At 34.3% G+C, this 10,420-nt stretch overlaps 1 protein-coding gene across 3 annotated transcripts in view; it reads right to left on the bottom strand.

Annotated features, from left to right (window-relative positions):
- Window positions 1–7,501, bottom strand: part of STRBP (spermatid perinuclear RNA binding protein) — a 75,696-nt gene extending 68,195 nt beyond the window's left edge. For all 3 annotated transcript variants that reach the window (XM_006917945.3, XM_015594235.2, XM_025051154.1), the window contains exon 1: window positions 7,427–7,501. The gene's annotated coding sequence lies outside the window, so the exon portion shown is untranslated. The remainder of the gene's footprint in view (window positions 1–7,426) is intronic.
- Between the last annotated feature and the right edge of the window lie 2,919 nt (window positions 7,502–10,420).

Raw genomic sequence — 10,420 nt, forward strand, 5'->3', positions numbered from 1 at the left:
ATGCGCTCTGGAGGGTAGGGGGATTCCAGAATTCAAATCTGCTAGAGAACAGACTGCATATATAGAAGTGGTAGGAGATATGGGTAACTCCCAAACAAATGTTGATGATAAGCTGAATGAATAGCAGAATAGCATTTAAGTGAAGTACTTTTTTGAAATTTAAAATCAGCGTGTAAAAAAATAATTTTTGAAAATGTTTTCTTACACAACATGTTGATACAAATTTCTTTAGGTTAAACATATATATGGCTTTATTCCAACTATTTTAAAGTTCAAGAATAGAAAAATTTCTAACGTAAATAATTCTTTAATATTTGTCTAAATGGATCACAAAGGTCATGATCATTTTCTCAGCAATAGTCATATAAATAAATAAATAAATAATAACGTCCAGAGAAAGGGTAAATCACTCAAGAAACATACAGGCTGGTAAGAGTTTAGGGAAAAGTCATGCTAGTAGACCAGTGAACCTTACCCTAGGTACCTGAGTTTAAAGCACAAATGTGAATCCAGCTTTTAACAAAGGCTTATTTTCTATTGGGTGTTGGAGAAGAGTGATGAGTAGTTATATACAGTGGTATGTTCTAAAATACTTCTCATTCTGCTTTCATTTTCTTAAACTGTCCTCTCTTCCTTCTTTTTCATTCTACCACTGTAATCTCAGGCCTTTAAATAAATGTCGGCTGTAATGTTAACAGACATTGGCATATAAAATGAGAAAGCGACAATTCCTTAAAAACACAAATGATAACTATAAAATAAAATAAAATATATTTGAGTATACTAAAATCAAGAACATTTAGTCTTCAAAAAACACCCTAAAGAAAGTAGAAAGGCAAGTTATAAACTGAAAAGATTTTTGGAATACATACATCCAACAAAAGTATCCAAAATACATAAGGATGACTTAAAATCTTTTTTAAAAAAAAGCAAAGACAACCCAAGAGGGAAAAAAAAGACATGAATCAGCATTTCACAGGGTGGGGGAAAAAAGATCAATAAAAATGTGAAAAAATATTAATATCAAGAGTTATCAGAAAAATACAATAAAATTAAATATCATTTTACATCCAATCAAGCTGAAAAAATTTTAAAGTCTGACAACACCAAGTGTTCAAAAGATATGGATCCACAAGGTCTTTTATAGATTAATGGTGGGGAAAAAATGTTTGGCATAATTTCCACAAAGTGAATAATCCCATATTCTATTACCCAGAGATTTTACTCCTAAGTATATATGAAGAGAAACATAAACATGTACAGGAGACATGTATATTAGACTGTTCAAAGCAAAACTGTTCACAATAGCAAAAACCTGGAAAACATGCAAAATGTCCATTCTTGGGAAAATGAATAAACTTTGCTATATTAAATATATTAACATAATGGATTATTAATCAGTAAAGTGAAGAAACTACAATTACATGCAACGATATGGGTAAATAATAGTAATAAAATATTAAGTAAAAATACTAAGTCCTAAATGATTATAGAATATCTTTTTTGTAAAATTAAAACCAAAATTAAAAAATATACTTTCTAAAAATCCATAAAGATGTGATAACACTATACAAAAACAGAAAGCAAGGGAATAATGATGACAGAATTCAGGCTGAATTCAGGCTGTAGACTGAAAACAGGGAGATAGGATGGCTGGGGGAGCCTGTGAAGTCAGATGTAGGTTATCAAGGACCTACCTTTGGTTCTGATGGTGGGTTCACAGGGGCTTATTAACATTTTAAAAATAAAATAAAAACAGGCTACACATGGGCCAGTAAGAGCATGCTATAAACAAAGATTACGGCTAATTCATTATCCAATTCTATGCACGTTACATTCAATATTTTAAAAAGCTTCTTAGTCTATGTTAAATTTTTTACTAAATTGAGTTTTGGTCTTCCTGGAAAATAATTTTTTTATTTATGTCAAATCTAATCAACTATAAACAACTGTTATACTATTTTCCTAATGTGGGTAACTTAAAAAATACAAATTGCTGATATAGTATCTTAAACGATATTATGTTGGAATATAAGTCACATATTGTGATTTGACTCACGGTATACTTACTACAACACTATTCATGAAACTGCAATTTAATAAGTACTCTGAGCTTGCTAAATACTAGAAAGCAAACAAAAACTTCCATGACCCAAAGAAAATATCTTTCCTTTTTACAAGATGACTTGTTTCTCACCTGACCCTTAAATTATAGACGCCAACTCAAAAGAGTCCTTTTACTCATAAGTGACACTTTCAAGTCAACCTCAATATTTTTTCCCAAACTTCTGTTCAAAAAAAAAAAACAAGTAAAATGCAAAACTTCTTCCATAATGCAGATTTTCTTATTGGAAAACTTAAAATTAGGGTTTTCGTGACAACTAACTCAACCACTTAATAAATAAATGCCTATGGTATATACAAAACACTTCAGAAAAAATAACTGTAAAAACAATCTGTTATACTCAATTTCAGCATTTTGTAACTTCCAATTAATATGGTATATATAAAAATATATATTCACCTACTTCTGACAGAGGTTCACGAGGAAAATATAGTATAAATAACTGATAAACACACATGAAGAATGATCATATATAAAAAGGGTCCCCTTGTCTGAATTTCCAGTGGGAAACAAACTTCACACTTCTAAAATGATGTATTTATTAGCTAGAAAGCTTTAAATTGTCCAACCATCTGAATAATACTAAGCCCCTGTTCAACACCAACCCCTTTCCCCCCAAAAAATGAATGAGAGAAACGGGAAAGACCAAGGAACAGAAGAAATAATGTGAAAAATGGATTCGGTTATTTGTGTTATTATTTATCTGTTGAACACTCCCAGATTTCCCATATTTTCCCAAGACAGAGACTTCACATCACCATCCAGAATGTTACCCTCAAATAAGCAGAATAAGAAAATTAAAGGCAGTATAGAACTAGGAATATTTCCTACTTGTATTATCACTAAACAGATGACACCGATTAGTGAATGAACTTGTATCTTAATACACATATCCCTACATTATACAAAGCAATTCTTATAAAGCATAACACAAAGTAAATTCAGCATCACAGACAATCCTGTGTAGTTGTTCAAAGTCTCAACATTTGACAGATAGAACAACAAACTCAAACAACTCTTATAAAATCACACAATTAGTAAGTGGTAACAATTACATGCAAACTCAGGTCTGCTGACAGACTTCTATTCACAGAAAACTAAAGAAAAAAAATTGAAATCAAGGGACCAGGGCTATAACTGTATCGTTAGAATGGCCACTAACAGCCATTCCCCTGGACCTGTGGATTCTGCCTCCTGAAAAATAATAGCTCCCACCCTATGTGCTTCACAAGGTTACTGTAAGGATCAACTAACAGTCATGAAGTATTTTGAAAAGTACAGTGTTATATAAATGGGGAGAGATTAGTCTTCCAACCTAATGATAGTTGAGTCCTGAACTCAAGGGACAGCGATACAATATCACGATCTTGTGACTGTTATTTTTTCAGTCTACAAAAAATTCTGCAGTTCAAAAAGAACTCTAAATCTCAGTTATTCGATGTGTGATTCATAAATGGAAAAATAAAACCACTGGGTTCACTTAAACGAAACGTGAGAGTTTATAAGACAGGAGAAGAGAACAGACTAAATTCTCTCTCCCTGAAAAGGCCTCTCCACCAACCCCTACCAGTAATAATGATGATGCCACAGTAATGATAGCAAGTGCCTGCAGTATGGCAAGCACTCAGCTAAGTATTTTACATGCATTACTCCATATCCTCAAAGGCCCTCTGTAGGAGATACAAGTATATCAATTTTACAGAGGAAACAATAGTCGAGGAGTGAAGTAACTTATCTGAAATCAAGCATCTAGTTAGTGGACAAAGCAGGATTCATACTAGACCACTTGTCTATAGAGCTGGAGCTCTTTATAACTCACTACTATAAAGCAAGCCCACCCAGCCAAATGCTACCTCTCAGGAAGCCTTTCCTTCATCCCAACCCAAGTATAAAACTAATTCTTCCTACAAAGCACCATTTCATTTCCTCTCTGGTGACATCTCTACCTACTTATGTTATGCAGTATGAAAAAACATGAAAATCTATTAACATTATTATGAATGTTGACATACATGCAGATACACATACATACGCATACTTACGCACACACATATATGTACAAAAATGCAAACATATAACTTATCTGAGTCTTGGGTTCCTCATCCCTAAGGAATCATCTACTTCAACAAGACTTGTTTTGAAACCAAACAAGAATTTCTTTAAAGTGCTTAAAGAAACATTATTTGCTCAAAACCACAGAGCCAAGATATGAATTCATGTTTAATGACCTACGTGACCAAGCCAGCCACTTGACTCCAAAGCCCAATGTTTTCAGTACCATCTACATAGCTCATCTGGCCTCTCAGATCTCAATTCTTAAGGTTGAAGTGAGTTAGGAACCAGAACCATGCCAATTCACTTAATACATATTTATTGTAACAAAATTATAAAAGCTGAATAAATTCATTGTTGGTAATATTCTATAATTCCATGAGAGAGAATGCCCGTCAGCTTCCATGTGAGATTCCGGACTCTGGTCTTTCCAGGGCACAAAGTTAGGTCTACTCCCCAACCCCTGCCACCATTCCCAATAATGATGAGAAAGGAAGAATTTCTGAAATCTGATTTCACACCTTTTCTGGAAATTAGATTCAAGCATAAGAACAGTAACCTGTTCTCGTACATAAGATGCTTAACCTTTGAAATGACATTTTCCAAATACCATCCTTAACTTAAATGCTCCACTCTGACCATGCACTCAGCTTAGACAGTGCCACCCCTGACCTCTACACCTTCTCAATCCTTCACCCAGCTTGAACTGAATTAATGAGCCCTCCCATATGCTCCCACTGCACTAGTTGCCTTCATGTTTCACCACTGACTAGTTCTATAGCCACATACTATTCCTTGAAGGAAGGTATTGTTTTGTTCTCTGCTATATTCCTAATATATACCACAGTGCCTGGATGGTAAGCACTCAAATATTTATCAAATGAATAAATAAATGAATAAATGATTGATGACCCAATTAGGACTCTGTCTTGGTACATCTCCTCATCATTCTCCATAGCTGTATACAGCTAGACTCATACCAGTCTTGCCATAGAGCTGTCTCTCTACCAGGTGCTATGACCACAGCTACTGTGCACCCTTTGCTTACTGAGGAGCAAATTCAAGCTCATAAGAGTGTGCTTCAACTAGGATGCTGATCGCGATTCATTCTAAAGGTACTTTTTTCTCAGATAATTTATTTCAGGGAACTGCTGATATAAACAGCAAATACTGCCATCATATCATACATAATTACATGACCAATCCTGTAAAATGATCGCCTTGGTTAAGACTCCATTTTTGATCCCCCATGTTCCACAGCATGTACATGATACTTTAATCCTCTAATTTAATATTTACATCAACCCTATAAAGTAAATAGTGTATGATCAGTCTCCATTTTAAGGTTGAAAAACTGAGACTCAGATGGTTAAGTAACTTATCCAAAGGCACCATAAGAGCAAATCTATAATTTGAACGCAAGTCTGTTAGGTGCCAAAACCTGTGAACTGCTATACTAAAGAGTTTTCAAGAAAAAGATGCCTGCCTCATCAGCTTCATAAGGTGGTCTCAATCAACTAAAAACTGAGCTAGGGGGTCAGGAAAAGACAATCATCCAGTAACTCAAAATGTGACGTTAGGCTTCCCATTCAGTATTATATACCGATATAAACTCAACACAGAAGATAAAAGGAGCTTCAAGAATCAAAACTGCTGTAAAGAATAAAAGTTATACAATCCTAAATGAGACTGCTGTGAGAAAATTTAAGTTATTACGAGAAGTTGGCCTTTTTCAAAACAGTTATTCAAAATGATGGAGTAGAAGAATAAAATGACCATCTGTTAACAGGGTGGTTAAAGGTTAGAAAAGCAGACCAGAAAGAAAGGATGAGAGAAAAAAGTCTCGTTCCAACAACAACAGACCATATGCAAAGTTACTCCCTTGCCAATTTATGAGAAACACACAGCATATGGAAAATAGGAAAAATGTGACAGTATCTACAGGAATTCTCTTTTTAAAAACAGTTGCCAATGAAAACAAAAAGGTTCAAATCATTAGTAATTAGACCACAGAATATCTGAAATAAAATTGAAGAAACGGCACCATGTCTTTAGTTCCTCTAGACTTACAGCACATGTATTGAAAGGCAATTTCTCTAGTGAAATCATTCCTACAATGCATACCTACACGATTTTTAATAAAGTCACTAGATAAAGTTAAACTTCACTTAAAGTTCCAATTATCTACTTGTTAGGTTGTCACTAAAGCATCTGATTTAATGCTATTCTAATTGTTCTAACTTTAAAAGAAATATGTAAGTGGTGTCCATTCTTATTTCCCATTCTTCTTTATGACAATATTTAAAGACACTGGCATTTTAATATTCCAAATCCACACTGCTTCTCTGACACGTTTGCTTTTCAACTTCTGAAAGATTAATGAGACTTGACTTAAATGCATTTCTAGCCTGTCAATCCTGATGTTTCAATGGCTTTATACAATTTCCTTTGGAATAAAATTTTAACAGAGAAAGCAGTTTTTTATTCTTTATACTTATGGTGGACGCTTAATTAGCATCCTCAGGTTACACACAATTTCCTGAAGAGACCAAATTAAACAGAGTCCAGAGATAATGTTTCTAGATTTGGCAAACAGCACAATTCCTACAACTTTCCTCTGGCATATTTACAGCTCCCTTCTATGATACACTATTTCATTTAACTAACTTACCTCATTCCCTCTTTTCTAACCGCAGACTTTTAACATAGTGTTCTCTTCACTATTATTTTATTGATAAAATGAATTAACTGAGGAGGGGATTAGGAATGATATGTAACATGTAATCATAAAAATGATACAATAGGGAAATAACCTAAGTGAATTATATAGCTTGTCTATACATTAATACAACTTTAAAGATTTTACATTCCCTATACCTAGGTGCAGAGGTATGAAAATATAATTTAGTCAATATTATTTATCCTATACACATTTTATTAATGACCAGAATTGATTAACCATGTGCCAGGCATTGGTTACTAACATATATAATCTCATTTAATAATAACAACGATAATAACAAAATGATGCCTAACATATAAATTGTGCTTACCACGTTCCAGGTACTATTCTAAGTATACCGCACATGTTAATTTATTTAATCCTCACCTTTAATCCCCTATGAAGTGCAATTATTTCAAATTCATAAATGAGGCTTTGAAAAAGCTCTTACTCATAGTATAAGTGAAGAAGTGACATAGCCATAATTGAAATTTAAGTTGCAATATGGAGTCAAGCCAAACTCTTACCCTCTAAGTAATACTTTCCACTTTCGCTGTTATCACTCCACCCCCAAACAACTCTTCAAGGACTCTCTGGGACCTAAAAGATAGAGAAGTGGAATTTATGGTTCCTACTGAGGTACCATGTCACATATAATCTTATGTCCAACAACATTTATAAACTTCAGCTAGAGCTAAATCGACCTTGCTGCCATCTCCCAAACCTCTCATTCAGTACTCCATGCCTTGTTTCATGTTATTTCCCCTAAAACAGCATCTACAATCTCCACCCTCAAATTCTGCCCAGAGTTCAAAGTTCCACCTCCTTCACGAGACATTCTCTGACACTTCCAACCAACTGTGAAATTCCCTTTGCATAAACTCTTTCAATAATTACTGCAAGCTATGACCATTTTTGTTATTAAGCATATACTGCCTCATATTGCAACTTGAATTATTTTGACATGCTTTTCTCTAAACTATAAAAAAAGGTCAGAACAGTGCCTCAAAATCCGGTACCCACCTCTGTCCACAGCACAGTGTTATACATATAACAGGAGCTTCATAAATATTGTTGAATAGATGAACATGTACTTTTATTTAGTGAGAGAGAGTAAGGCAAAGTATTTTGACAAAGTATAGGCGCTGATGTCAATAAACCTGAATTTTAATCTACCATTTGCTACCTACCTGTTTGACAATGGCAAGTTGTCCTGAGTTTCTATTCTCATCTTTACAAAAATAAAACCTCTACCTCACTGAGTTGTTATAAAATTTAAATGAGATTACCTTCAAAGGAGAGACAGACTGACAGTTCTCAATATTTACAATGGAAGCCAGAAAACAGAGGAATGGTATCTTCAATGTGCTTAAAGAAAATAACTGCCAATTACAGAATTCTAAATTCAGGGATTATATCCTTTGAAAATAAATGCAAATAAATGCACTTTCAGAAAAACAAAATTTGAGTTTGCCATCAGCAAACTGTACTAAAAGAAATTCTAAAGTTATTCTAAATTAAATTTAGACCTGTACTAAAAGAAATTCTAATGGCTGTTCTTCAAGCAGAAAAAATTATCAGATAAAAGAGATCCAGCTAGGAAAATAAAGAGATAAATATATGGGCAAATCCAAATGAATATTAATGGTTATTACATTAAATAAAATATTGATTTTGGGGGTTTAACTACACAGAAAAGTACGCAACTATAACAACATATAAGTTGAGATGAGGGTAAAGATGCATATATTGTCAGGATCAAGGGTAATGGTATCAATTAACAATAGATTCTAATAAGTCAAAAATGTATTGATCAATTTTTTTAAGAAAACCACAAAAAGAACTGAAAAAGGCTGTAGAAACTCCCAAGTAATTAAGAGGTGGGCGGATGACTTAGGAGAAAATGATTTATGAAAAAATACCACTGGCACAATGCGACATCCTTTCAAGGTAGGAAGCAGCAACTTTGCAAAGATAAAGAAACCAAGACTTTACGAGGTTAAGTAACTCCCAAGTTGGGCGGGGCCAGGTGTTGAAAGCAGGTCTGTCTAGTTCCAAAACGTGTATTTCCATGATGTCATGTTCTTGGTGGAGAAAGCAAAATGACCAGGTGACAATGTAATGAAGAGATAAGTTTAAAAAAGAAAAAGAAAGAAAGGAAGGAAAGGAAAAGAAAGCTATGGAGAGAAGAGAATAGGCTGGAAGAAGAAAATAAGGGAGAGAATTTTAAGGAGAAAAAGGAGTTGAACGGGGTGCAGTCCTAGGTCTCCAGGGCCTGCCTGTGTTTCACATCAGAACCTCCGCCGCTCTAGACTGTGGCTGTGACCCACAAAGTGACTCCACTGAGAGGTCCCCCATTTCCTGCCATGGCTCCACCAAGTCCTTCCACCCAAAGCTCCTCTATACTCCCCGACCACAACCACACTGCCACCTACATCCTGCAACAGGTGGCAGTGATCAGGAGAATAGTGAACATCAACTTTTTTGGTAACCAGCTGTGTGCCCTTGAACAAGTCTCTTCCTTTTCTTGGGCCTCATTTCCCCCACTTGTAAAAGAAGGGGTTGAATTAAATGATTTCTTGAGACCCTTCGGGGTCTCATATTTTATTAATTGGTAAATTTTTTGAAATCCATCTTTTATTTTGAAAACTTTAAAACCAACAGGAGAATTAAAAGAATATTACGATTAACATCTATGTACCTTTGACATAGCTTTACCAATAGTTAACATTTTGCTGCATTTGCTGTATTTTTTGTGTGTGTGTGGAACTATATGAAAATAAGTTGCAGGCATCGTGACTTTGCCTCTAAATACTTTGCTGCATCTCCTAAGAATAAGATCACTATCTCTCTTAACCACAATACCATTATCACACCCAAGAAAATTAACAACTCAACAATATCCAAAATATAGGCCATATTTAATTTCCTCTACTTGTTTCCAAAATTTCTTAATTTTATTTTTAAATCCATGATCCAATCAAGATTCATACGCACTGCATTTTTCTCATTTGAGTCTCTCTTTTAGGCTAGAACAATCTCCTCACATTTGTTTTTGTTTTTCATGTCAGCCTGTTTTAGGAGTTCAGGTCAACTGTCTTATGGAATGCCCCACATTACAATTTCTCTGATTGTTGCCTCATTTCTGGCAATAATATGACCAGAAGTGATGTTATGTAGTTTTTACTGCATCAAGACAAGGAATACCTGTCATCAGCTTAGTGATCCTAAGCTTAATCACCTGGTTAAGTGGGAATGTCAGATTTCCACAGTGTAAAATTATTTCCTTTTGTAAGTAGTAATCTGTGATGAGATACTTTGAGCCTATGTGAATATCCTTTATCTCAACACTTAAGTTGAATGGTATATTGAATGTGTATCCTATGTTCTGTAATTAGTACTAAGAGTATAGAAATAGATAAAACATGGAATCTCATGTCAAAGAGTTAATATAACAGAAAGATACAACTGATTAGGTAGAGTCAAACAAATATTACACAGGTAGGACAAAGATGTCAAAA

The sequence above is a fragment of the Pteropus alecto genome, unplaced genomic scaffold, assembly GCF_000325575.1.
Source record: "Pteropus alecto unplaced genomic scaffold, ASM32557v1 scaffold67, whole genome shotgun sequence".
Lineage (NCBI taxonomy): Eukaryota > Metazoa > Chordata > Mammalia > Chiroptera > Pteropodidae > Pteropus > Pteropus alecto.